The sequence below is a fragment of the Eucyclogobius newberryi genome, unplaced genomic scaffold (assembly GCF_026437365.1).
Source record: "Eucyclogobius newberryi isolate DKJ021-1_F unplaced genomic scaffold, fEucNew1.0.hap1 SCAF_11, whole genome shotgun sequence".
Lineage (NCBI taxonomy): Eukaryota > Metazoa > Chordata > Actinopteri > Gobiiformes > Gobiidae > Eucyclogobius > Eucyclogobius newberryi.
In genome coordinates this window covers 15824033-15851490 of record NW_027315735.1, presented here as the reverse complement: position 1 = coordinate 15851490, position 27458 = coordinate 15824033, and the positions used below count along the sequence as shown (strand labels likewise).

The 27458-nt window shown below is 39.8% G+C and overlaps 1 long non-coding RNA gene across 1 annotated transcript in view; it reads left to right on the top strand.

The window, feature by feature from the left end:
- The window catches only part of LOC140350002 (uncharacterized), a 301602-nt gene that overhangs the window by 122947 nt on the left and 151197 nt on the right, over positions 1-27458 (top strand). The window lies entirely within an intron of this gene.

Below are 27458 nucleotides of genomic sequence, written 5' to 3'. Positions count from 1 at the left end.
CTGCCGCCGGTGGACACTATACGTCTCCCCTGTCGATGGTCAATCTCAGAAAAGAGGAGAGTGATGTATAAGTCTGCTATACATCCCTCAGCTGATAAATACATTCACCTCACGCCTCTGGAACAGCCTCATCCATTAACATGGACGACGCGGGCTGAAAGGTTGATTGCAGGAGAAACGGGCTTGGCTGTTCTGAAGATGCTCTATAATTTGTGTTTCCAGATCCTAATTGAGCTCAGGCTCGTGCTCGACTGCAAAGTGTCATTCTGAAGTTCTGCCAATGGGAAGAGCAGTATAGTTTATCAATCTCAAATGTTTAATTTAGGCGTGCATTAATCCTGTACCACAATTTGGCATTTTTATAAATAGGACTACTGGAAAATGTGACTTAATAATAAGCTAAGATTTGCCACAACCATGCATTATAAAAGCAGAGGATATAGCCTACATCGTACGTGTTCTTCATTTTGTCTTGTGAATATTTTTCATATTTCTTTAGCCCCGGCCCATAACGCCCAGAACAAAACACATACTAAGGGTGTATCAATCGTAACACACAGTGATAAAGCGACAGCCAATACACCCAAAAAAATAAGATAAATCTAAGAGTGGGACCTTCTCTAAACAAGTGGGATGAAGAACAAAGGCCTAAATCCTATAGCAGATTTAAAGTGTTTTTCTTTTTGACTTCATATAGGATGTTTTATCATCGTTCATTGCTTTATGTTGCACTGAATCACCAAAGCGACTTCCTATGTTTGTGAATTCTGTTCATCGGCAATAGCAATAAACCTTTTTTCTGATTCTAAATGGCTGTGCAGAAGAACCACAGTGGGAGCATCAAGGTGTCCCCATGCAGTTTATTCTTAGCAACTTGTAATGCCTCGTTCTTCTCGGAGTGTTCCATGCTAGAAAAGGTTGTCATCAGGGGTTTCATTTATAAAACTGTATGTGTAATTCTCACTAAAACGGTCTGAGGTCAAAACACAAACTTCTTCCTTGCTCGTCTCATCTCTCCGAGAATAGATCTGCTTCTGTGTTTGGACTGGACAATCACTAGTCTTTATTTATTTATTTTGATGAACGCCCTTAGGCTTTATGAGACAGGGTAGTGTAGCATTAACCAGGGATGAGACTGGGGAGGGACGTTGCAAATTGTTGGAACCGAATTTTTTGTATTTTTTGTATATCACAAACTCAATGTGGAAAGTCACAGTACACTGTCACTATCTCTCGCTCTCTCTCTCTCTCTCTCTCTCTCTCTCTCTCTCTCTCTCTCTCTCTCTCTCTCTCTCTCTCTCTCTCTCTCTCTCTCTCTCTCTCTCTCTCTCTCTCTCTCTCTCTCTCTCTCTCTCTCTCTCTCTCTCTCTCTCTCTCTCTCTCTCTCTCTCTCTCTCTCTCTCTCTCTCTCTCTCTCTCTCTCTCTCTCTCTCTCTCTCTCTCTCTCTCTCTCTCTCTCTCTCTCTCTCTCTCTCTCTCTCTCTCTCTCTCTCTTGAAAATTCTGCATAAAGTACAAGTTGTTCAAATGTCAAAAGTAATAGCACACGTACTACTGTGAAAGCGATCATTATGAGGTATAACTTGTTGAAATCGGTTGAAGCGTTAAGGAGTTGAAACGGTCTAAATGGAAAATCATGGCGAATACTCAATAATACAAGAACATATAGTGTCTGCGTGACGTCATCACGCAGACACTCAAATAGCAAATTTGTTTGAGTTTTGCAGTTCAAAAGCTCATATTATTCTAGTATAAATTGCAGAGTTTGAGCCCTCATTGGCACATGTTTAAGGCACTTTCATGTTTGAGTTTTATATTTTTCCTGCACTTGTTGTACTTGTTTGACATTAATATGAAGCAAATTCTCTTCTAGCCTGGGCTGGAGCAAGTTTATCCTCTAAGAAGATGCATAATACTCCACCACAAACTATTTTTGCAACAGGCGAGTTAAGTCTTCACAATATACTGGGCTATATTTAGAAGTTAACTGTATGGAAATGGGTTTTCAAATGTAGCATACCTACAAAACCTTTGGCATTTTTTAAACTTTTATACCACGCAACTAATGACAATATTTTGAAGAAACTGTATCCTATTTTGTGCAGTATTGAATTGGACTTTTGAGTGAAACCGCTGCTTTTGTCTGCTTGTTTTCTGTTTTGTGCATTCTCAGAGTTCATCATCAACATATCCCTTTTACTTCACGTAGCCAGACAAATCTGCGTTTTTAAGATGGGAGAATTTCAGTCTTGGAAGTCAAAGATAACGGTCCAAATCCGTCCTTTTATAATGACACAGCTCCTCCTGCTCTCTCTTCTTCTGTCCCAGACTGACGGACACAGAGCGGCTCAAGTGCTCGGGAAAGATGGATGTGACTTCCAGCTTTAGTCACACATCATTAAGAAGGCTTCACTGGGGCTCACTTCATAAATGCTGTACTTACACTGTTATTTTTTGATTCATATTTCTTGAGTTGAAAGAATTATATCAGGCTCAGCTCAAAAGGAGTGCAGGTCTTTTGTTTGAAAATGTACAATGTTTGTATAAGTGCTGAATCCAACACAAAGATAATTGCCTTTTTATTGTATCCAGAAATGAATGTCGCCTCATGAATGTTTGCATTATTAAGCTTTGTTCGATGGCCCCAAAAGCAAAGACGTGGATGCTAGTGTAAAATGAAATGGCTCCACTTATGCCATTAGCCCGACACAGGCCTTAAACTTTACTGCCCCAGAGATAAAATAAAAGCTAAAGCCAGATTTGGTCTCACAGTGAAATTGCCCAAAAAAAAAAAAAGCCATTCTACTGTAAATTGCAGACATGTTTTAGCTTCTGCTGCAAATGAATATTGCTTATTGTGAAGTTGAAACCATCTTTTAAAAATGAAACTTTAAATCTTGGACCCTGGAGGGGAGAGAGTAGAAGGAGAGGAGAGAGCAGATGAGGCAGACAGGAGGAAGGAGAGAGACCCAGTATCATTGTGAGCTGTCTGGGCTATTACTTCTCTGTGTGAGTGGAATGGGAAAGGACACATTCATCAGACCTGCAGGAAAAGTGCTTCTGTTTTCTTCCATTCACTCCATTCACTCTCTTTCATCTCAAGCTAGTTCATTGCAAGTGAGTAGTGGCCATGCATTCTTTGAGTTTGCACGGTGCACACAGAACAGAAACGAAACAAAAAGAAAGCACGCAAGGAAATTGTGTGAAGTATTATGTCCACATTTCTCCAAGTTTTACTGCCTGGAAAGTAAATGCGATTAAGTACAATTAAGTTGTTCACAGCAGCAGAAACAAAAAGGCGGATTACCGAAGCGCAGCAGTGGAAGAAGTGCACAGTTACAGAAACGGCTGCACAAAACATATTGTATACAACATTCTAAAAGAAGTAACCAATTTAAAACATACTTTTGAGAACAAAATTCAAATGTTGTAAATCAAATAAAGAATAATTGGGTAAATTTTGGGTCAACGGATGCCATGTTTTCTTACTTTTCCAACTCATGTCAAGTCAAGAACTTGAACTCAAAACCTTTTGGAAAAATGTCTCCATAAAGGTGCTAAAAAAAAAAAACACTTCCCTTCTAAATCATAAAGAAAGTACTTTCTACTTATCAGTTCAATCAAAAATGTAGTGTAGAAAGTACACATTCCACAAATGTAGTGAAGTACAGTAAAGATAACTATAGATTTTACGTCAGTACAGAACTTTTACATTTGTCCTTCTTTACTTTCCACCACTGCCTGAGACTGATGTTGATGTGTAGTTGTTCATGTTGTTGTGCATTCTGATGGTACATCCACTGATCCAGAGTATACAGTATTTTATTTGCACCGGGACAGCCTGGTTATAGCACGAATGCTAATTTACTGTCGTCCCGGAGCAAGTTGATGTCATAGATGTATTTGAGAACAAAATTTTAAATGTGTAAATAAATAGATCAATCAAAGTTACACATATACTTACAGGGTCACATCTTTCAACAACATTCTAAAAATCATCCAATCTTCACACACATACTGTACATTTCTCTTTGGTACTTTTTAGGGTTCCAAAAGTCTGCTGGAGATCTGTTTGGAACACACAAACCAGAAGAACTGTTATAGTACTCAAACTTGCTTGGTTGAGTGGGATTCACAGAGTCTGAAAGAAAGCTCCAAAAGTATGATGCGCAAACTTTGCTCTCATAGCAATTTATTAGGGATTGGCTCCACAAACTTATTATATTCATTTTATGGCTTGAAGTATTTCAACATAGGGGTTGGCACCACTTTCTGAATCTATATCCCTTAAAGTTGTGCTACCTGAATTAGTCTTTCCCCCAAAGACTACTTTGTAAAAGCAGCACTTTATGACAAAATAGACCACTATACATCGTCTGCGGCTAATAATAAAATATTTTATATCTCGTCAACATGGAATTGAGAGGTAAAAGAAGCACTCTAGCTGTGCTTGGGCGGACCACCCCAGTTTCACTTTACTGTTTCAAAAAGCTGTTCTAAAGTCATGTGTGAACCTTAACATGAATGTGAATATCAACCAGGTGCCAAAGGGTTTGTGAGGAACTAGTTTGATTTTGATTCCTACTTCAAATACTGACAGAGAAGATGTTGAACTTTGTGTCAGTTTTTGTTTCATGTGGAGGGGCTCAGTACTTGCAGCGGGATTAACAGCAGTCAGTTAAAGAGTAAATTCTTCTATAGAATTCTGACCTGTTCTCCAGCTCAGTTCTAAACTATAAGCATGGTAGAATGAATGAAGGGATCGTGGCTCAAGATCTGGAGATGTGTCCCGGGCCATGCACACTGCTCCGGACAGGTTTCCCTTAGGCACCAGTCGAAGGATTTTAAGTAAATGCAGACTATTTAAAAGTAGAATAATGTTTAACGGCCGAACTGAAGGACCATAAAGCAAAATTAAATTCCAAAAGGATGTCAAATGGATTCTGTAACACATTCCATCCCATTCAAACGAGCCCAGAGGCTGCAGTGATGACCACAGTAATAGGTTTTCTCCAGCTCTGATCATCTGCATCAGTCATGCCCTGCTCACAGTCTCTCAGGACACTTGGAAGGGCACTGCTTTTTCCACCACATTAGGATTTTATATCACTGATTGCATGACAGAAACTTCATCTTACATTTGTTTTCTGAGAATTGGGAGAGGAAAACCAGTCTTAAGCCCCTAATTTAGACTTCAACGTTTATGTTTTGATCTTTTTTTTTTTTTTTTTTTTAATTGAAAGACACATTTACTACTATTACAATTTCTAATTCCCAGACTTCATACTTCGTCCTAAAGGGAAATGCAAATAAAACTCACCAGAATCAGATTCAGTATTTCCAAAAACGAGACAGACATAATTTGAGGGCAGATGTGCTTTGACTTCTAAATAAACTATTTGAGAAACTGTTGCAGCAGCTATAGAAATGTAACATTGCCTGTTTACAATCAAAATAGTTCTATAATGTGATAAAATATGTATATTTTTTCTAATCAGAATCAGAAAAGGTTTATTGCCATTGTCAATGAACAGAATTCACAAACATAGGAACTTGCCTTGGTGATGAAAAAGTACCCGCCCCCTGTTTTTGCGGTAGAAACAGTTTAGTACAAATTACACACTGGGAAACTAAACACAGCTTTCACACTTAATCTTGAGAAACGATTTGATGCAGGATAACAATGCATCATAATTACAGACGGCCCCATTGCACCACAAACACTCATAAAATCTGAAGCAACTGATGTAATTTGCCACAAACATTTTCAAAAAGACGAACTTGAAAGCAAAATGTATTTCGCTCTGGGGATGTATTTTTACAGGATTCTGGGCTTCGGACCAGAATCCTGTTAAGAAGACAGAAGACACTTGCCCTGCGCTTAGTGTAAAAAGAAACTGAAATTATTCAACGTAGTCTCAAGAAAACTCGTTATGCAGCATTAAAAATGGCAAGTATGTGGTCTGAGAAATGTGAATGATTTATTTCCTGGTGATTTTTGAGAACAGTCTGAAATTGTGATGCACTGAAAAAGAGAAGCAAAAACTGCGAAGGAAGCGTTAAAAATAATATAACGTATAGAGGCCAAAAATCAAGTCAGAGCTGAAAGAACAGTTGGCCAGAAAAAGCTCAGATAGCCTTGAAAGCTCAGATAATCCAGTCAGATTTTGGGTGTGTGCTTTCATGTCCAAGAGAAATCTGATCATCACAAACCCCAGTGACAGTTAATCAGTGGATTTTTAGAGTAACTGTTATATTTCAAAGACAATGGACAATGAATGTAAAATAACTCTTGCATTTGATTTTTTCCTTTGCTGCATTAGTTTGACACCCCCCATTGTTCTACTTGTCAATCTGATTGCTCACAGTTGCATGATATGACACAAGATAATGATCACATTTTTGGTGTACATGTAAAAATACCCAGTGTGTGATATTAGAGTCATGCTTTTGATATGCAGTGGACACACACAGTTATTTTCAAAACACCATTTAAACAGCTAAAGCTTTGAGGAGCTGGGCTAATATTACTGTGACCAAGGAACCTTCTGAGAAACAATTAAATCATTCATTTAGTGTTAATTCAACAAATAGATAGATATATAGCAGTTTGATAAGAGTAACAGACCTCAGGACAAAAAACTGCTCAGTGTCTAACAGCCCGAGTTTAAATCTTTTGCCAGTTTGTGTACACTTGGTATTGGTTTCTTCTGACGCTTTAGTTGCAATGTTGTTAATGTGAATTAATTCATTAAATCTTTATCTTTGGCTGCTAAGGCTGGATAGGTAAACTAATAGTACTTTCATATAATAATGCATACAGTAGTGAGACAGTTAGGGCAAGTAAACCCATATTTCATCATCACTTTTTAATTTTTATTACGTACAATCATGTATTTGGGGAATATTTGACCAAGCTCTATAGATTTCTGTGAAAATATAAACTCAAATAGGAAATTATAGAGACAAATAACCAATAAATCTTGCTTAAATCTGTTGATAAAATGATTATATATTTATTATAAGAGAGTTGAGTCGAACTGCTCTTCATCATGTGGGGTTTGAGAAGCTCTCTTGCTTGTGAAAAGGTATACGAGGCTCCAGCTTGCCTGTCACTTGTGTTTAAGTCAGGGATGAAAACACAAGCGGGGGGTCTGACACAAGTCTGTGCAAAAAGAAAAGCCAGAGTTCCCCCACATCTCCGGCTCTGGAATGAAAACAGATTAAAAATACACCAAAAGAGCATTCAAAAGTCATTTTCGTTACAGAGTTGAGTTGTGTCCAAAACCCGCCCGCCTCTTTGAATATTTTAAATGCAGTCCTCTGGCTATTTTGGTGCAGAAAATCCATGTCCCTGACTCTGAGGAAACTAAACAAGTTTGACCTGACAAGCCTTGAGTTTGCTACCAGCTCTGGATCAGTGGGACGCTGTGAGTCACTGACTGTGGGCTACGCTCTTTTTTTACTCACAGTAATGATGTGGAAAATATTCAGATTTGATGACATTCATAGATGACACATAAGGGAACAACAAAGCGTTTGACAGGAGGTGGACATGCCTGGTTTACTTTGAAAAGACATGAAAGAGCAACAGTGAATTCGTCACTCAGCGAGAAATTAAGTTAATTAACTGTAGATGTAAATTACTTGATTCATGTTAAGAGCCATCAAACTGTGTTTCAGACCTGAGGTACTTGGACTGTTGAGAAGATGAAGGTATTCTGTATCTCAGAGCAGTCTTCTCAACACTTAATTAGACCTATCTTTTCCCAACAACGAGAAGAAGAAGAATGTACAAATATAAAAGAGAGAAGGAAAAAAAGCCAAGTATCTGAAGCTAAGGCGAGAGTTTTTTCATAAGTTGTTTTTCGCGAGCCCGCCAACGTCAAAAACGGAGATTCTAAAAAAAAAAAAAAAAAACTCAATAAAAATAAAAATGTATTCTGCACCAACATCTCCGACCTCCGACCATTTCTGCACGACCCCGAGTTCGTCCGAACGTCAGAGAGCTTTAAAACTTTTAAACGACACTCACAGCTTCCTAGATCGACAATACATGCGTTCGCACATCCGGGAACTTGTGCAGTGGCAACCGAGTCCGCCATTTTGAAAGGGGCGCAACAGCACGTCTATTACATACGAAATCCAGGAAATATGAGGCCAAAATGCCAAAACCCTGCGTTCTGTTAGGACATTGCTCTGTTGACTGACCAAGGAATGATAGCTTTGTCGTGTACCTTAGTTTGCCGTTATTGTCTAAAGAATCAAAGTATTCGTAGCTCATTATGCCGTAGAAAAGGATACAGTCGTGTTGTTTTTTATATATAGCGTGCCCCTTTTAAAATGGCCGCTATTGGGAAGTCCTGGCTGTATGACGTCACCGAAAACACATGTATCGATCCATGAGATCGACCGGTAGATTAACATGAAGGACGCAGGGTGGGCGTGGCTTTGGCTCACGCTCCCATTCATTGAACTCGCGTCTTGACCGATTATATCAGAAGGCCAAATTTAAGCTGCTCAATAAGACATTTTCATTCATTGCACACTTTGTGTTCCTGTCAAGACTCAATAAAGTTTATCAAACTGACTTGTTTGGTCACGGGATGATTCATTTTGTGAGAAGCTGTCAGTCTGGGACTACTTTCTGTCTGATCACTGAGTTCCACCTTCCATTAAACAGTATTTTTGTACACCGCAGTATAATAAGAGTTATTTTCAATGTCTTGCATTGATAACTATAATTATGTAGATAATGTAGAGAGGTGGGAGTAGGGCCTATAAGAATCCAAGAAAATTATTTAGAATGAAATTTTATTTTTAAATTCAACTTTGACTTTTGAATAGTAGAAATGTGATTTGATGATGGGAAAATAAAAGTTTATTTTTATTTTTATTCCGTCCTCCCCTTTTAAAAATGCCAAGGAAAATCTGTGAAACAACAAACTAAAAAACTCTCGCCTAACCTTGACTTTGAAAAGGAAACAATCACTTAATCAAATTGAGTTTGAAAAAAAAGGGAGAGTCCTGGTCCCAGAAGGGAGCCAATTGTTTTTAGTGTTTGGGGAAACCGGAGCACCAAGAAATGCCTCGTGTCGCACAGGAGTCAAACCCGCCCCCTGGGAGTTGAACCAACCACATAACCAACTAGGGCTGAGCAATTTAATCCGATTTTAATCGAGATTTAGTCATGTCTTATTGCCAATTATATAGAACCTGTTGAATCTAGAGATCAACAACAAGTCTTCTGTCAGTAAAAGCATGTGGTTTGGAGCAGAGGTTGGACTTTGGAGGAAGAAATTATGCTATTTTCTTGTGTTACGTGAAAAGGATTACAAGTCTGTCATGTTACATAATGTCCACAAAATTAATATTGAAATCTCTTTTTATTTAGTTTTTGTAAAGAAAAAAAACTTCCAGCTACCTGACTTAAACCTCGCTCAAGATCTCCAGACCCTTACTGAGGTCCATGTCTGACAGGACGTTGTATTGTTGATGGACACGTCAAATGTGGAAGACAAATTTCTGGGGAACAGTAAAAGTTTGCAAAAAAACTAGCAAAAACATAAAGCTAACAATCATGACCAAACCTACAAACCAAACTGGCAGTGCTAATCTATGTCTGCGCTCTGCTCTGACTGACGGATTCACAAACTCTGCATCAGCCAAAGCTATTAAGTGCTCTATTGGAGTGAAATAACTTTGCCATTCCCAGAGTGCAGCATTAGTCTCAGCAGTTCCTATGTGTTGTTGTCTGGGGCCATCGTCCTAAAGTTCATTTCATGCCAAACAATAAACAGTAAAAAAACATACAGAACAAATGGCCAAAGACAAAAAAAACATTATTTCTTCTTCCATCGCAGAGACTTCGGAACATAAGGTTAAGGCAGGCCAAGTAATTTCCCCAAAGACATCTCATTTAGAATTTTGTGAGGCCGTGGCTATTAATACTGTCTGGAATGCTTCAAACCAGCTGATAAATAGGCCATCTCTGGGGCAAAATAAATTGATTCTAAAACAAAGACATTGGCTGTAAGCTGAAGAATTGTAGAAAATGGGACTTGAGTGCGTTTACGCCACATTTCACTGGACCAGGCAGCTTGGGCATCTTGAGGAGAAAATCCAAGTTAAATCCAAGTCTGTTTAGCTGTTTTAGCCAACCACAAAGCTAAACGCTAAACAAGCGGTATGCAGATTCTTCAAGCCAAGATCAATAAACGCCAAGCAAACAAACTGGTCTAACTACAGTATGTGGTGCAGTGTTAAGAATCCCTGCCTCTCACCAAGACGGTATTGTGGTGAACTTTGTGTAAACCTTCTGAATGTACGCGCACAAAATGTTTCTTTTGAAGGAATGTTAAGCATGGCATTTAATACGTCTTGTCTGCGTTTCCTTTGAATTATAGGTATATCTTATTGCTGAACAGAATGCCTTACAAATCATGCATTCTTCCTCTGACTGGGCGCACTCCTCCCCAGATCTGGAGTCTCAATTGTAAAGCATATGCACAAACAAAATATACAATTTCTTACAACACATACTTGTTCTGTAAGTTTTCGACTTTTGTAAAAAATACTAAGACAAAATTCCCCGTCGAGTAAACATTTTGCTACAGATGCTTCATTGCGAAGTTTAATTTGAGATTTCAAGGGATGCCATTGCGTTAACGAATCCCAGAGGAAAACCCTCGTCTTCTTCCTCTCCTGTGAAGCCTTTCGCCTCTTCTCATTAACCTCGAAGACTATTTTCCTCGTCCTCTCGTGACCTTCAGCCATTGTCAGCCACACTACTAACCCACGCTTGAGCTGGGCTTCTGAAACATTCTTCTACATATGACCAATCCTCGGCATGAACCATGTGGAAGTTACAGCCATGATTGGCCCTCCGAAATCACATTTAACTTGTCCCAAAACTTTGCTTGTATAGATTTGGGCCAGAGAGCGATCTGAGCTCAAATGTGTGAGGGAGTTTGTGTTTTGTCTATCCATACACTTTTAGTCAGAATTGTGAAGTTATGAGACCCTTGACCCTTGACCCTTGACGTGACTGGTGGCCCCACTTGTTTTAGATTAGTTTAATACTGTACTCCAGGCTAAATATTACTCAGTAGAAACAAGCAAATGACAAACCCCTCAACAGAAAAGTGACTGTACTTATATTAAACAGATAAAAACAGCTACATTTTGAGATGCAGATAAAAAGTGAGTAATTTCTTCTGTCTTGTCAGAGCTTAGTGCCATAGTGTGTATTGCTGTGACAGAAAGTAGTCCTGCCATCCCACATAAACTCCCTCTGCTCTCCCCAGAGACTCCATGATCACTGCACGAGTCACACTAAATGTGCCTGCCGCCATTTCTGCTTTAGTGCCTTAAGTGACATGTGGCACCGCTGATGGAAACAGCCAAGTCTCCAAGGCCCCAAATGTGATGATGGAGACCTGGAGACGCACTGACACAACAGTAACTGTAAGTTAAATGTCCAGTAGTTCAGTGTGGTGACCTAAGAAAAACTAAATATATGTGTACAAGGGGCTTATCTCAGTGCCAGGTTTCCTTTAGTCCGAAACATGAACAACAACAGTATGTAAACTACAAACCTTTGAGTTGGTGGGGGGCAAACAGGCTAATTACTGATTCACTGTCACCCCAATACTTTTAATTATAACTATTAAAGTAAATTAATCACATTTTATGAGAGGTTACTATTAGATGAGATGTTTTCACTTTTGCTATTCATGTTCAATCAATTATTTGTTCCTATCTGATATTGGATTCCTTCTTTTTCTGTTTTGCCTATGTCTATAAATAAAAAAAAGCACTATTTTAATAGTTAGTAAGTGAAATCTACTGTAGGTCTGGGTTCAAACTAAAGATGAGCATAGACAATACTCTTCCACGTTGTGTCATTATCTTCGGCGCTTCAAATGATGGGGTAAAACCTTTTCAATGAGGGTTCAATGCACCCATTTGAACCAGTGTGCACAAGGGCCTGGAGACATCAATATCACCATGCGTAAAGTGTAAAAAAATGTCTCAGTTATTATGCATAACTGTTCATTGTGAAGAGGCGCTGGAGTGTGTGTGGGAGCTTAGTCTTTTCAGCCTACCAGATCAGTCACTATGGCTTTGAACCATGGCTGGGGGCAGATACTTTATTAGTATAATCATCACATACCATAGTAAAAGATATGCTACATACAGAAAGACAGTTCATAACACAATTAGGGAACTAGAGGAAATATATTGCAATTATTTCTGAAACAAAATCAACAGCTCATGCTGCCCAGAAGACATGAAATCCTATACAAATAGATATATGGATAATATGGAAACAATTGGATTATCATATGTAGCAATGATAGAAAACTATACTAGAATAAGACAAAAATGTAAAGGAATGTGTTATGTACTTTATCAAAAACTACAGTATATATTGAGCTATATTGAATTGTAATATATACAATTGAACCCGATTCAATTCCTGATAGCACTTTGTTCTTTTTTTAATTTTAAATATTTAACATGTAAAGTACAAAATACAGAACATGAAAAAAAGAGAAAATTGAGAACAAAGGGATGTTCCAGGATTGGTGATTTTTGGTTTAGTTTGTGTCCTTTCTTTCCTACAGCCAGAAGCATGCTCCAAAGGTATCCATTTAATGTGTCTATGGCAGGAGTTTTGAAGCCCAAATACATAGTTCTGAAATCAAATGGGTTGAAATACTAAACAGTCAGTGTGAAACTTAGCCAAGATATTCATCTTGTTTATATCATGTATCATATTCATCATATGGGACACAAATTTGTCACCGTGTACTTCCTCATTACCTGTAAATCTGGTTCAAATAATCTTAAGGCTGACATCATGCCTTTACATCAGACCCTAGCAACAGCAATTTAAATGAAGACAGATTAGGAACCAAGACATCAGCACAAAAAGCTGTACTGTTTTGCCTGTTTTCCCTTTATGCACCAAATAAAGACCTTGAGAACGACCCGCTCTGCCTCTGCAGCCTCTCATCGACTGAACTACTGCAGTGCTGTTCTTATTTTTTAAGTTATCATTAATTTATACATGGGAAACCACATGATATAAACTCGCCTTTTTGTTGGTATCCTGTTAAATACAAAATGCAAACAAAACAGAAACACAGGATATCCTGATAAAAAGCAATAAATACAACAACAAAAATCAACAAATACCTAAAAACACACTTACAAATACAAAATGGGAGAGAATCATGCAAAGCAAGAGCACTGGTACTGCAGGTAATCTCAAACCAGTGCTTTGTAAGGCATAAAATCATTTGTTATTTAAAAAAGTCTGTGTGTTTTGTTACTTTGGCCGGGAGCAAAGTTGCTAAAAGCCTTGTTCCCTAGCTCCGTATTGATTTGGTGAGAATGTAAAATAAGAATGTCCTGTGATTTTAATCAATACTTAATCTGATGTTCAGTAAACCTGTTAAATAATCCGGTAAAACCTCATTGAGAGCTTTGTAAATAAACAAATACAGTGTTGTTAATCTCAGTCCAATATTTATGAACAGTATCGTCTCAAAGCGCGTGAGAATGGTGGCCAATGTGTGTTTTTAAAAGCATTAAACAGTCCCTTTCATAGAATTTGCTGTACCGCAGGCTTTTCACACCTCGACAGAAAACTGCACAGAGCACTTGACACAAAATGGTTCCATCAACTGACAGACTCTGTCTCTGTCTATGCACTTTTGGTGATAATAATGTAATAACAGGTAATATCCTCTCCATTTCTGAAGGACCTGCGCTGCTCCCAAATGTCAAATGCTGAAACTGTTCTCAGTCATAACCAAACTGAGGCTTAGAGCTCGACAGGCCACGCGCTTGTAATGAATCCGCCATGTGTGGAATCAAAGCCAGAGATGGCACAATGCATTCCCTTCAAAACATTTAAGAAAGATATTAGTGCCAAGCCTCCTCTCAGCGTAATCACAAATGCATAGCAACAAGCCTTTTTGCCTTTCTCATTCCTAGAAAATCAGCTTAACACTGCATGTGAATGAGAATGGTGTGATTGATGCAGAGTTCTTGGCAAAGCGGTGCTGCCAAAATAGCACTAGATCATGGTCAAGAGCCAAGAAATCTGCAGTTGAATTTAAAAAAAGGACTGAATTATAAATATGAAAACGTGTGAATGAACCTAGCAGACTTCAGGACCACAAATTCAGGACAATGCTACATGAGAACACTTGAGACTATAGGCCATATGGTTGATGTTATTTCCCCAGAACATATACCAGTCTATAAATTCTGTACAAATGTGTACCAGACTACAAGGCACAATAAAACTGTATTTCAACCCTGCAAACTGATATAATGCAGCAAAGCTTTTCCAATGTCTAACTACATTTACGGTATTATTCATAGCATTCTTAGAAGCAAATATGCAACAGTCAACACTTCAAAATTGCAGAGAAACACGTATGTTGCTGTTGTGAGACACCCTCCATGAGGTACTCGCATAACCCTTCCTATAGTTGTGAAAGATTAATATTCATTTTGATAGAATTTGAATTAGAAAAGAATATTTTTGCGCAAACAAACACAAACAACCAAGGATCGCTAATTAGAGCCAAAGGATGAATCATAATAAAACAAAGCTTTATAGGACGATGAAATATGTATGAGCTGAAAGAGTGGGTTCAAACCAGGCACAGAAATTCCCTTTCATCCTCTTTAGTGAATCACCACTTTTGTGCTGGTTTGTTCTTAAAGACTGATCTTATGCTGTTTATATCCACTAATGCAGATATTTAAAGTAATTCTGGCTGCCCAATTTAGGTTACATAGTATTATGCCAAAACAATTACGGTATATATAAAACCCACAATGAACTATTGTTGACAGAAATATTATTATATTCTTTGTTCATCTAGCTTTGTTGATTGAGGAAAACAACAGGACCGCACTCTGTCCGTCGGGAAAGAGATTAACACTCGTTGACGCGCCACTGACCCAGGTCCCAAAATGACAGCTCTGTTCAAACCCAAACCTCCAGCAGCCCCCGCTCCTCCTCGGACCACAGTAGAAACCATTAGAGTAATGAGAATGGATGAGAGGAGTCAGGAGCAGCTGTGGGTGCTGTCTTTATTAGTGTGTGAACAGGAGAGCACTGACCAGAGCGTTAGGCCTGACCACTGTCACTGTCAGTCCAGCAGCTGTCAGTCAGGTCCCAGATGAACACAAGACTCCTGAAGAGAACTTAAAGGTGGATTGTACCCCACTTGCTTGTCTCCGTGGAGTTGTTTTGCCATTCAGGAATGTTCCACAGTATGGCATCAGATCAGCAAGGCCTCTGAGATACGAAAAGGCCCACCCGACAATAAACCGAGACGAGGGGGCATAACAACTATCTCATACCTGGGATGCAGCTCTGGTGTTGTTTCTTGGTACTTTTAATGTTTTCTAACATGTATCCTTTTTGGTTTACGCAGTTGTGTTTAATGTTTTACTGTTTTTTCATTTTTAATTTTGATTTGTGACTTTTTGTTTTGTTTTGGGGGTTCTATTTTCTTTGCAATTTAACACAATCAAACAAATGTCTGAGGAAGGCACTTGAGGACAGTTGAACAACTTGAACATACAGGTCTGACAATGTCTCCATGGCAATAGATGAGTTTAATGTCACACTATGGCAACGTTCTCACAAAGGAATGCTATTTCTATGGAGACAAGCAAGTGGCAGTTCTTCACAGTTGCTTAGTGCACCTTTCATGTCCTGACCAAAGAAAGAAACAATCCATGCCCTGTCAGTTGAAAGTCGATAACAAACATCTGGCCATTCTGCAAAGCATTCTTTTTTTTTTCACACTTAATTACCTCAAACTGTGGAGACTTAGTGTTTTGGTTTTCTCTGTTATTGTACTGCTCTGTCACACAGTTCTTTGACACACCGATGCAGATGTCTGGCTCTTCAAAAACTTCTGTCAGATCTGTATCCAGGCTTTCAGAAGCAGCTCAAAGCACTGGCACAGAATCAACTACACAGCGTTCATGAAAAGACTGTGCATTTTCCAGCCATTATAGACTCGCGTCAGAGCCAGGTCAAAACAACTCTAACAAGTCAGGGACCATGTTCAGGTTTTGATTCTAAATATACCTCCATAAGACACACACAACAAGCCAAATGAGAAATATTGAAATATAAAGGATGTTATTTCTGATGCCAGTTATCTTGGTTTTCCGATGCCTTTATACTCCTATGGGGACTTAGCAAAGTCTTGCATCAATAAATATTAAAATATCAGGCAGAGGACAGTAACAAAAGCATTTAAAATAGAGAAGACTTATTCATAGGTTCAAGGTATGGCAAACTAAGCAATTCAAATCAAATTACTCTTCTAAATGTTTTTTCCCCTCCATTCCTTATTAAGAAATTAGAGGTTTTGTCTATAGGAGTTTTTCTTTATAAGAGTTTTGTTTATAAGAGTTCTTCTATTTAAGAGTGTTTTTTTTTTTTAAACTTCCTATAAGTTATCTGTCCTTTTCTTCTGTATCTACCTGCGTTGCAACAATGACATTTCCCCATGTGTGGACAATAAAGGAATATCTTATCTTATCTTACAAAATATATTAAATCAGGAAGGACTGATTTACCCGAAACCCATGAAAATCATCAAGCGTCTCATCATACAGATACAGTTGGTCCAGTACAACATCTCTGAAATCATTTAAATCCAGCAGATTACATAAACAGAAAGAAAAATGACTATACAAGTGTCATGGCTCAACGTTATCTCCGTGTGGTTTTATTGTTTTGTGCGCGGGTGGAGCTGGAAACGGCCTTGTGCCTTTAAAAGCTTGTGCATGAAACCCGCTCGTGCTCGCTCATCCTGTTTCCTGCACGTCCCACACAATTTTTCTCATTTTCTTTAATCTACAGCGCATCATACAACACTACACAATATCTGATCAAGCATGCACACCCCTGACTTTGCGGACGGTCACGCCTTGCCAAGATCGTACATGAAACTGGTTCGTTTGTTTAAGATAAGATAAGATAAGATATTCCTTTATTGTCCCACATGGGGAAATTTCATTGGTGCAACGCAGGTAGATACAGAGGTAGATACAGAAGAACAGATCACTTATAGGAAGTCTGAAAAACACTTTCAGTAGAAGATCTCCTATAAATAAATAAAAACTCCCATAGACAAATAAATAAATAAATAAATACCATTGCATGTGATCCCGACAGTAATTGCACATGAATATGTGTCATGACAGCACATAGATTGCACATGAATTTCACAGTAATTGCACATATGACAGAATTGCACATCAGTATTAGGTTAGGTCAGTATTGCGCCGGGATAACGTGACGATCTCCGGGTAAGACGACAGTTCTCCGCAGTTTCATGAGTTCCTCCTTTGTGGAAACGCGGTACGGCGCCGGCCGGGGGGCGGGGCCGGAGCCGGGGGGCGGGGCCGGAGCCGGGGGCGGGGCCGGGGGACTCAGAGCCAAAACACATCGCAACGACACGACGAAAACACTCAATCCAGCCGAATAAAGTCAAAACAAGTTAATTTAAAGCGATTCCAGTGCGTGTCCCGATCGTTCGTGAAGTTCCTCTTTCATATAAACGTGTATATAAACGTGTACCGACGACACGCCGTACTTTAGCGCGGCCGGAGGGCGCGGAGGGGGCTGGTGGGCTGGTGGGCTCGCTCGGAGCTAGCTCACGTCACAACAACACAACGAACGCAACGAAAAACGCTCAAATCCAGCCGAAAAAAGTCAAAAACAGTTGAATTAAAAAACTATTCCAGCGCGTGTCCCTATCGTACAGTAAAATAGAAAAAATATACTAACTATATTTACAAAATATAGGAGATAAAGCACAATAAGTGTGAGAAAGAAGAGAGAGCGTTTACACCGGGCTGCCAGCTGTACCAGCGCCTTATGACTGTCTAAGCATGCAGAGTCAAAGCGCCGTTTGACTCTGCATGCGTTGTTTGGCATATTTGCTATCATGGCGTGGAGACGGGTTGTGAAAATTGCGGGCTTGTTGAAGGTATTTCGGCACAACGTGGTCATTTGTGTGCGTTATTTGGGTTTGGGTCATGCCGTTGTTATGTTTGCCTAGTTTCTTTGTTTAGTGTGGTCTAGTAGTGGCAAAGATTCAGTATTCTCACTCGCCTGGGTTCAATTCCTGGTTAAAGGCGGTATGGACGATTTTTCGGCGATTTGAGAACGCAGGCAGAAGTGCGCATGCGCACTCCCCGTGCGGACTGATACAACACACACGTGCGTTTGTTTATTAGCGCAACGGAGCGCATCACATCGCTCGTCTCCCGTAGATTTCTGTCCACTTCTACGTCAGCTCGAACTGTCTTTTTCTGTCTTCATTTTGCCCCGTACACTGAGGGAACTATATTATGATAGATCCATGCGCTTAGGCACGCGGAAACGTGGGGACGAGCCTGACGCGGCTGCAGGTGAGCGGTAGGTGCGTTTTATGATTGATACGTGGCAGGACAAATGATTTATCCACGCCACGAGGAAATATGATAAAAAATTTGCTGAAAAAAATCGTCCATACCACCTTTAACTTAATGGGGTGACAGGCTGAGCGAGTCTGAGATTATAAAGGCGCAGGATGTCACAAGACTCCTCCAATTGCGCACAAATCAATAATAATACCACACAGCAATAACATGAAACCATTACATCTTGAAATGACTTAAAACCTAGCAGCGCCAGAGTACAATCCCTGTATAATGAGCTGGGATGTTTGGAGGAGGTGTTTTTGGATCTGTTTAGTCTAGTGAGGCAAACACAGGTGCTAAAGTTAAACATTAGGAATCCATCCAACAGAATCTTTGACCAATCGTAGTGCCACAAAGAGGCCACGTCTTTGAATTTTAATTTTCGCATGCTCAAGGTGTTAGACGAAATTGTATTCATCTCATTCCCTGCTCACTCAGCTTGTGTCACATTCATGTGGCCCAGGAAAAGGCTCTGCTCACAAAGCCTCCTGGGAAGAATTTGCTTCGCTCTGTCGTAAGAGCCTCATTTTATCAACAGCAAGTAAGAGCCTGTGAAGGAAATGAATATTTAATCACCATCTTGAATTTGGTCAGGAGAGTTATTGAACTTAATAAAATTGCTTAATAATTGCTTCACACTGATTATTTATGGTTGTCTTTGGGCTTTATTTTGCCCCCATTGGCCATGGCCCAAAATCACAACAGCATTTACCTCGAAGGGCAACAGCGAAATAGAAAAGCAGATTAAACAATGTTCACAGGAAATTAGCAAATGGATAAATGCCCCAACATCCCCTGTCCTTACAAAACACTTTGGGAATTAGTGAAGGAGAGATCCGACTCCCACAAACGGACAGGCTGCAGATGGTCCAGGACTAACTCGATTCCATTTGCAGATTAACTGTAGAGCCAGAACCACTCAGGAGGATGGTTCATATAGCAAGACAACTGATCCAGGCAGATGAGGAGCAGTTCATCTAGAGTAGAGAGCGTTTCTCCAGGCAGCCGAAGAGCATCCGGGTCCACAGGTCAGCAACAGCAGTGTCTGAAATAGAATCACTTCCTAAGAGGAGTGGAAGAAGGAGAAACACATGTGAACAGCAATGAACAGACATGTGGAATAAAATATGAAATTTAGTTAAGAGGATTGTGCTAAAGCTGCCATACTTCCCCCTTCCTAGGGCAGCATAACTGGGAAACTGTAGGTTTTTATTCCTGTTCCTAACTGGCCTGACCATTAGCAATTTCAAAGAGGAACGTTTTAAGCCTGGGCTTAAATGAAGACACTGTGTCGGCCTCTTTAACATGGACAAGAGCTGATTCCATAACACAGAAGCTGGGTGGCTAAACGCTCCACCTCCTACTGTGCTTTTAGAGACTCTTGGGACCAGAAGGCCAGCATTTTGAGAGCAACAAGCTCTGTTTGGATGATATGGTTCTATAGCATCTTTGAGGAAGGATGGGGCCATGTCATTTATGGCTTTGTAAATCAGGAAGAGGATTTAAATTTAATTCAAACTCAACATGGAGTCAGTGAAGACACCAGCGTAATCTGCTTTCTTCTTTTAGTTCCTGTTATTAATCTTGCTGCTACACTTAATTCCAGGTCAGGCTCCTGCTGTCGTCACAACGTTAATGCTGGTGTAAAAAGGCTGGACTTGGCCGCTGGAGGCTGGAGTGGGATGGTGCCAGTCCATATATGGTGATAGTATTTGATCCAATGACTGATAAGTGGCACCACCCGTGTGGGAGACGTTTGCAGTCACAGCCTCATATTCACAGCGAGAAAGAACATGAATCTGTGTATGATTTATTCAATGGATTTACAATTTTAATTTTCATTCAAAAGACAAATTTCAAATCTAATATTGAAAATACAGCTTCGGAGCGTGGTTTCTTTATTTAATTAATCTTTAGTTGTTATTTGTTTGGAGAACTCACTTTCACCCCAGGGAATGGAGCATTATGTCCGTGGGCTTTTTCCCAGTCTGCCCGGACTAAATCAGTACTAAACCAGATCCAAAACCTGGAGGTCCTAAGCACACAATGGGTTTGATTAGAGTTCCACAGCAATATATTCCCTGTAAGAGATCCCGACAATCTGGGATTAACCTTGGATAGGAACATTTCTTTCTCTTTGGCAAAGGTGCAGTTAAAATGAGGGATTATAGTTATTCTCAGTGTCTCATATGTGTCATAGCATCAGGTTAGTTAGACTTTTGGAAACAAATACGGTATTTGATGGAGTAAGTGATAAGTGCTATTTTTCCAGGCAAAGCATTTCATTGTCACATTAAAAAAGTCTTCAAGCAAATATACAGTATCAATACATTAATATTGAACATATATTAGAAAACCTCGAATGAGAATGAAATCTACCCAAAGGTTAGGCAACATTTTTTTTTTCTTCATTGAAAGCTTGCAAGTATATAAACAGTAAAAATTGTCACATTTACACAGCTTCCAGCGTAGCTTCAAGGCACTCAAAGTGTTTTACATCAAGGAAGCACTCACCCATCCATACTCAAGTGTACAGGCGTGCAGACACTGGTGTACGAATGGGTGAGATGCAGATTTTATGTCTTGCACAAGGATGCAACAATATTCATGTGGGAGCTGGGACCAAACAAGACAAAACAAGGCAAGTTTATTTGCAGAGCACAATTTGTACACAAAGTAATTCAAATCGCTTTACAGAACAGGAAGACGCATTGAAATTATAATACAAACAGATAAAAACATAAATAATCGTTATAGATTGTAGATACAATCTCTTCAGTCATATGCACAGCTCAGTGTGGTCTCATATCTCCAGGAGGATTTTAACTGCATAAAACTGAAACATAGATTCCCCAGGTTTAGTCGACCAAACAACCTTCGGATCCGAGGACAAGCACTGTACCAACTGAGCTGCTGTTGTTGGGCAATTTCTATTTGACAAATGTTATTATGATTATTATAACTATTATATACTAAATGTTTGCAGCCCAACCCCTTCTGAACATGTCACATACAAAACTGCTTTCTTTTCTTTGTGTCTTGTCAGGACTTATCCAGTGGCTCAGATCCGTTGAAGAAGCCCGGGTACAAAGACAAAGACTGTCGAGTGAATTTTCATTACAGAAGGATTACCACATGTGCCAGTTTGCATCTCATTCCGTGGTGGTTGAGTGCTTCGGATCATTTACAGCCAATTACGTAAGACAAATAGAAGATGTTTCTTTCACATCTCTTCTTGTTACTCCCGCTTGGGTTGGAGTCAGACCAGTGCAGAGTGAATGCAGATCAGAGAGCTCCATTTAAAGTCTAATGGGTGGTTAATATTTGTGAGTGAGTAATATTCCCATTTGAGGTGTGTTTCTCAGCTGGAGAGATGTACTGTTACCGGCTTCACAGCAGGCTGCTTCTGCTAGAACTTCTGTGAAGACTCAGTGTCTCTGGCTTGTATCATAGGGTGCAACAACTTGATACTTTTTAAATTATGTTGCACTACAGTATTTATATTGTGTGTCACTGTAGCTTCATTTAAAAAATAAATAAATACAGAAGCATTGGCAGTGATTGGGATATAAAACCATAACCCTAATTTTGCAGTTTTATATTTTCTTCTGCAGTTTACATAAACAAGTGCAAGAAAAATGTATTACATCATATAATGCTTTTATTGCCCATAGTTGGGAAATATAAATCTGAAAAATGTATAAAGAGAGGTTTAAATTTCTTGCTTCATTTTGTTTGTTGACATATTAGTAGTGTATTTCCTTTAAGCTTATGCCTCTGATGACAATAGTGATTTGTAGAACTAGCTTGTAACCAACATTGCATCGGGACAAAATGGACACGTCCTGTTTCAGGCTAATACAGTTCACACATTTTAGTATTAGGCCAGTTATTTAAATGGGCATCATTAGATGAACATGTATGCAATTCCTGCTCAGGCTGTGAAATACACGGTAGTATCTTCTATGTGTTTAGCTTGTTTTGAGACAGATCATTTGCCTGGCGCACTGTAGATGTAACCGTCATTTGAGTTCACAAACATGACTGCGGCAGTCATATTTTTAATCTCCTTTACACTGCAAACCTTTGTGCAGTGATAAATCTGATAATTAGCTGCACACCATGAAGCTGACACTGTTGGTAAATGGAATTGTACTTGTCATTTCACAGCAACTATATCAGTTTTTCCACAGAAGAAAAAGATGATAATGTCTGCTCTGTGGATTTCAATTAAAAAGTGTCTAATTCTGTGTGCAGAAAGGGAATATGAAACAGGTAACAGGTATGAAGAGATGAAGGTGCAAATGAAACAAGACAGGTACAGGTTAGAAGAGGTGTAAAACGTGAGATCTTTCTGCATTTAAATCCCAGTATCTATATAAGTGTCTAATGTTGAGTGTGCCTGTAACAGGGGTTGAAGAATCTGATATTATAAGGTATGTTCCATAGTGATGCTCCAGTTCAACCCCTGCAGGAGAGTGATGCAGTAGTCTGATCACAGATGTCATGTCAGCAGCTTTAGCTTCATTAATCTGCCTGACTGGTCGCCCGGGCTGTGTACGACCTTCACGTCACATGATACTTTTTTATTGACAGCTCATGTTTGCTTCAGATAAATTATATTATTTATAGATGAGAAGCACTCGAAAGATTATCTTGACATTATTCTACACTTTAGAACACTGAAGTATAACACATGTGTTCAGTATTGTGTGATTGTGATACAAGTGTATACTACAGTATATAAAAAAATCAATCTACTAAAAAGCAAGCAGAGAATTTGAAGTTTAGTTTATGTACTATTATCCTAAATCTAGGTATCCTAAATCTAAAGAGACTATGTCGGAAAACTGAGCGTCTGTGGAAAACCTCCCGTCTTGAGGTCCATAGGTTACACCTCTTGTATCATCTTACAATGAAATGATGGAAAGTTCCAGATCTGATTACTTCTGCCAGCTAATTACATCCAACAAGAAAAACCCCAAAGTGTTGTTTGACACAATAAATTCTATTGTATGTCCTACAGCGGCAGTGACTCCTGTTTCCTGCAAAGCCGACAGCAATGAATTCCTCAGGTTCTTCACCGATAAGATTAAGATGATCAAAGACCAAATCCCACTCCTTTTGTGGTCTTTTTTTAAGCCTGTCACTCAAGGGGACATCTCAGCTCTGGTGACCAAGATGAAATCCTCCTCTTGTACATCAGATGCCCTTTCCTGCAGGCTCTTCCTCAAAGTGTTTGATGTTATTGGCCCCTGGGTTACCAAAATGGTAAATCTCTCTCTTTCCACCGGTGTGTTTCCTGGTCCATTTAAACATGCCATAGTTGAGCCTTTACTGAAAGAGACAAACTTGGACCCAACCGACTCATAAGGTTTCAGACCTATTTCAAAGCTCCCGATCGTGTCCAAGATCCTAGAGAAAGTCACACTGAACAATTGTCAGATTTCCTTGATCAGTCTAACATTCACAACTCTTTTCAATCTGGTTTCCGCAAACGTCATTCTACGTAAACCGCATTGATAAAAGTGTCCAGTGACATTATGATGTCTGCTGATTCTGGAAAATGCACTGTTCTCGTTCTGCTGGATCTGTCTGAAGCCTTCGACACCGTCGACCATCATATACTGTTAAACAGACTGAGGCACCTGATTGGACTATCAGGGTCAGTTCTTCATTGGTTTTCTTCATATTCATTCAGAGTTTTAGAGTCACTGCAAACCAAATAATGTCTGATTCAGCTGATCTGTTGTGTGGAGTTCCTCAGGGCTCCGTTTTGGGTCCCGTCTTATTTTTGCTTTATATAATCCCCCTGGGAATGATCATTAAAGAGTTCAGCTATATTGTTCTTTTAAGCCTTCTGAGATCCAAAAGCTGAACTCCTTGGTCAGTTGTTTAGTGCAAATATATCAATGGCTGAGTAATAACTGTCTGCAGCTAAATGCAGACAAAACAGATACACTGATTATTGCTCCTGATGATGCCATTCCAGGGATAAACCAGTATTTGGGAGATCTAGGCCAGTCTGCTAAACCAAGTTTTAGAAACTTGGGTGTTGTCTTTGACAAAGACATGTCTTTAGAGCACCACTCCAAGCTGTTGACGAGGAACTGTTTCTTTCAGTTGAGGAAAATCTTTAAACTCAGGAAAATGGTGTCTCAAAATGATCTGGAACTCATAATTCATGCTTTTGTCTCTTCACGTTTAGACTATTGTAACAGTTTGTTTTTCTGTCTAAACAAGAAGGAGTTCTCTCGTCTGCAGCTTGTCCAGAACTCTGCAGCGAGGATCTTGACCCGCACAAATAGAAGGACCCACATTTCACTCATTCTCAAAGCCCTTCACTGGCTGCCGGTCTCCTACCGGATACAGTTTAAAATTCTAGTCCTGACTTTTAGAGCTTTGCATGGTCAGGTCCCTCAGCATCAGCAACATCAGCGATCTGATCACAGAAGATCAAAGAAGTTTCTGATCCAAAGACCTCAGTGAACGAGGGGATCGCTCACTGAGGTCTTTGGATCAGAAACTTCTTTTGCTTCCTCACACTCGTTTTGGGACCAGAGGAGACAGATCCTTCCAGGCTGTTGCGCCCAGACTCTGGAATGATCTTCCGCTCTCCCTGCGGTCACTGGATTCTCACTTGCTTTTAAGGGTCAGCTTAAAACCTTTTTCTTTAGTAGAGCCTTTTAATTGCATTTGCTTTAGGGACAGATTTGACTGTATATTGTTGTATGTGTATTGCTCACTGTACGTTTTTTGTGTGTTTTTGTTGTTTTATTCTGTGTTTTTGTGAAGCACTTGTGACTTCTGTCTGTGAAAGGTGCTATACAAACAAACTTTATTGCAAAGTTTATTTGGCGCTCAGACCCCGGTGGAAGGCGTAGCGATCATGGGCACTCCATGATCTGATTGAATTAGATACCTTCCCCCCGGAGCCTGGAGACTGGTGGTGGTAGATGTGGAGAGAAGGTAGAGAGAATTATAGATGCAGAGGAGGAGCAGGGGAGGTGGTAGGTCGCAGATACGGTTCGAAGCGACTGAGCCATCAGCCTGATCGCTTAAATGCCACCGCCTGTGCGTTGATTGGAGCGGGGAGGAGTGACTGAGAGCGTTGATTGGGGATGAGGAGCAGGTGTAGGGGCCATGACACAGACGTCCCCCGTCCTTTTACCAATCCGTCTTGGCCGGGAAAAACTGCATAACCTCTTTGGGATAAGCGCAGAAACCTGGGAGAGTCCATGGTGAAGGAGGGATCTGACTCTCACAGACGGACAGGCGGACGCCCGCTTGAGTGCGATGATGGCGCTGGGGAGAGGGGTCCTTCCATGGAGGCCGATGCAGATTTACGTTAGGTCTTCCAAGTGAACTTACGCAGGCTTCATTTCTCCTCCGGGGGAGACAGGAAATGAGGTGATTACTATACTATTTTAAGATTGTAATTTTATGTTATTGGGGAAAGTGAAAGCACTTACAATGTTGATTCAAACAATAACTCTGATTACTTCAGATATACTGTATCCATATTTTGTAGATTTAGGTACTAAGGGATATTGCAGTACATAAACTCTCTGGATGTGATTACACCATTTTACATTGCAAAACAAACGACCATTGTCAGACAGGGAAGAGTCAGAAATCTAATCCTCAGACCACCTTGCTGTGAGGTGCTGGTGCTAGCCTCTGAGGCAGCATGGAGAAGATGTAAAGCTCAGGCCAACATTCCTTTTTTATGTTGGTTATGATAAAGTAATAACTGTGACTATATGTAAAACATTGAGCGGTGGAGTTTAACTGCAGGGGCACACTGCACTATTCCAATTCTGCTCCTGTCCCATCTCCTCTAATTTCCCCAGTGACTATGAACTGCACAGCACATATCACCAGCCAGACTGATCGTATCCTAAAACTACACATTAACTCCTATTCCCTTCTTGCATTTCCTCATTCCAGAGCTCATTTTAACTTTACATTATAGTATTTGTGCTTCCATTTTCGTTTTCATAAGATTACTTCCTATCTCCCATCTGTCCTTGTTCTTTGGCATTAGCTGCAGGTAGTTTTTCCACACCGACCTGTTCTTTGCACATAACATTCAAAGATCATAAACTTTTCACACAATGTTCCAACTAAGATTATATTTGGCTTTTCGAGTACCACCAGATCTGAACACAGATTAAATCATATCCGATTTAAGGCTAAAAATGGTCTAAAATGAAACTAAACTTGGATAAACAAAATTTCCAATGATGTTTAACCTAAAGGAGGACAAAAACCTTAATAGATTTATCTCTAAATAAAACAATTGCTCAAACTGCAAAGGGCAGTTAGAGCACCAGTGCACGTACCACATTTTGAGATTTTTTTATACATGTAAAAAACTCAAACATTCACAGTGCTGCATGCTGGAATACACACACTGGCACCTGAATTTAGTATGTTTGACAGAGCTCTTTGTGCCTGATTAGGTTCATTAGGTCTTCATATTTCAAAACACTTGAAAGAAGAAACATCAAATGGAATGTGAAAAAGAGACCACCAAATCATGCACACGAGCCATCAACCGTCAAGCAGAGCAACAACAGCACAAATCTGCTATATCCAGGGAGAACCACATTACAAAGGACTTAAGGTCATAAGCACAGAGAGTGAGAAGAACCATCTGTGGATCAGGGAGGCCCTCGAAATCCAGAAACACCGGCACCAGACTGTACATCAGGATGAGGCGAAGTACCAAATGTCTCATACCTGGGATAAAGTTCCGAAGAAGTCGGACTGCACATGGCGCTCTCACTGCTCCAAGTGTAGACAGCGCAGAAATCTGTTTAAAAAAGCTGAGCAGACGTAAAAAGGCTCACTGCAGTTCAAATCAGATCTATTTGACAGCACAAATCTGATCTTTTTCAAATCCCACCCAGGCCACTTTCGTATATGTGTGGT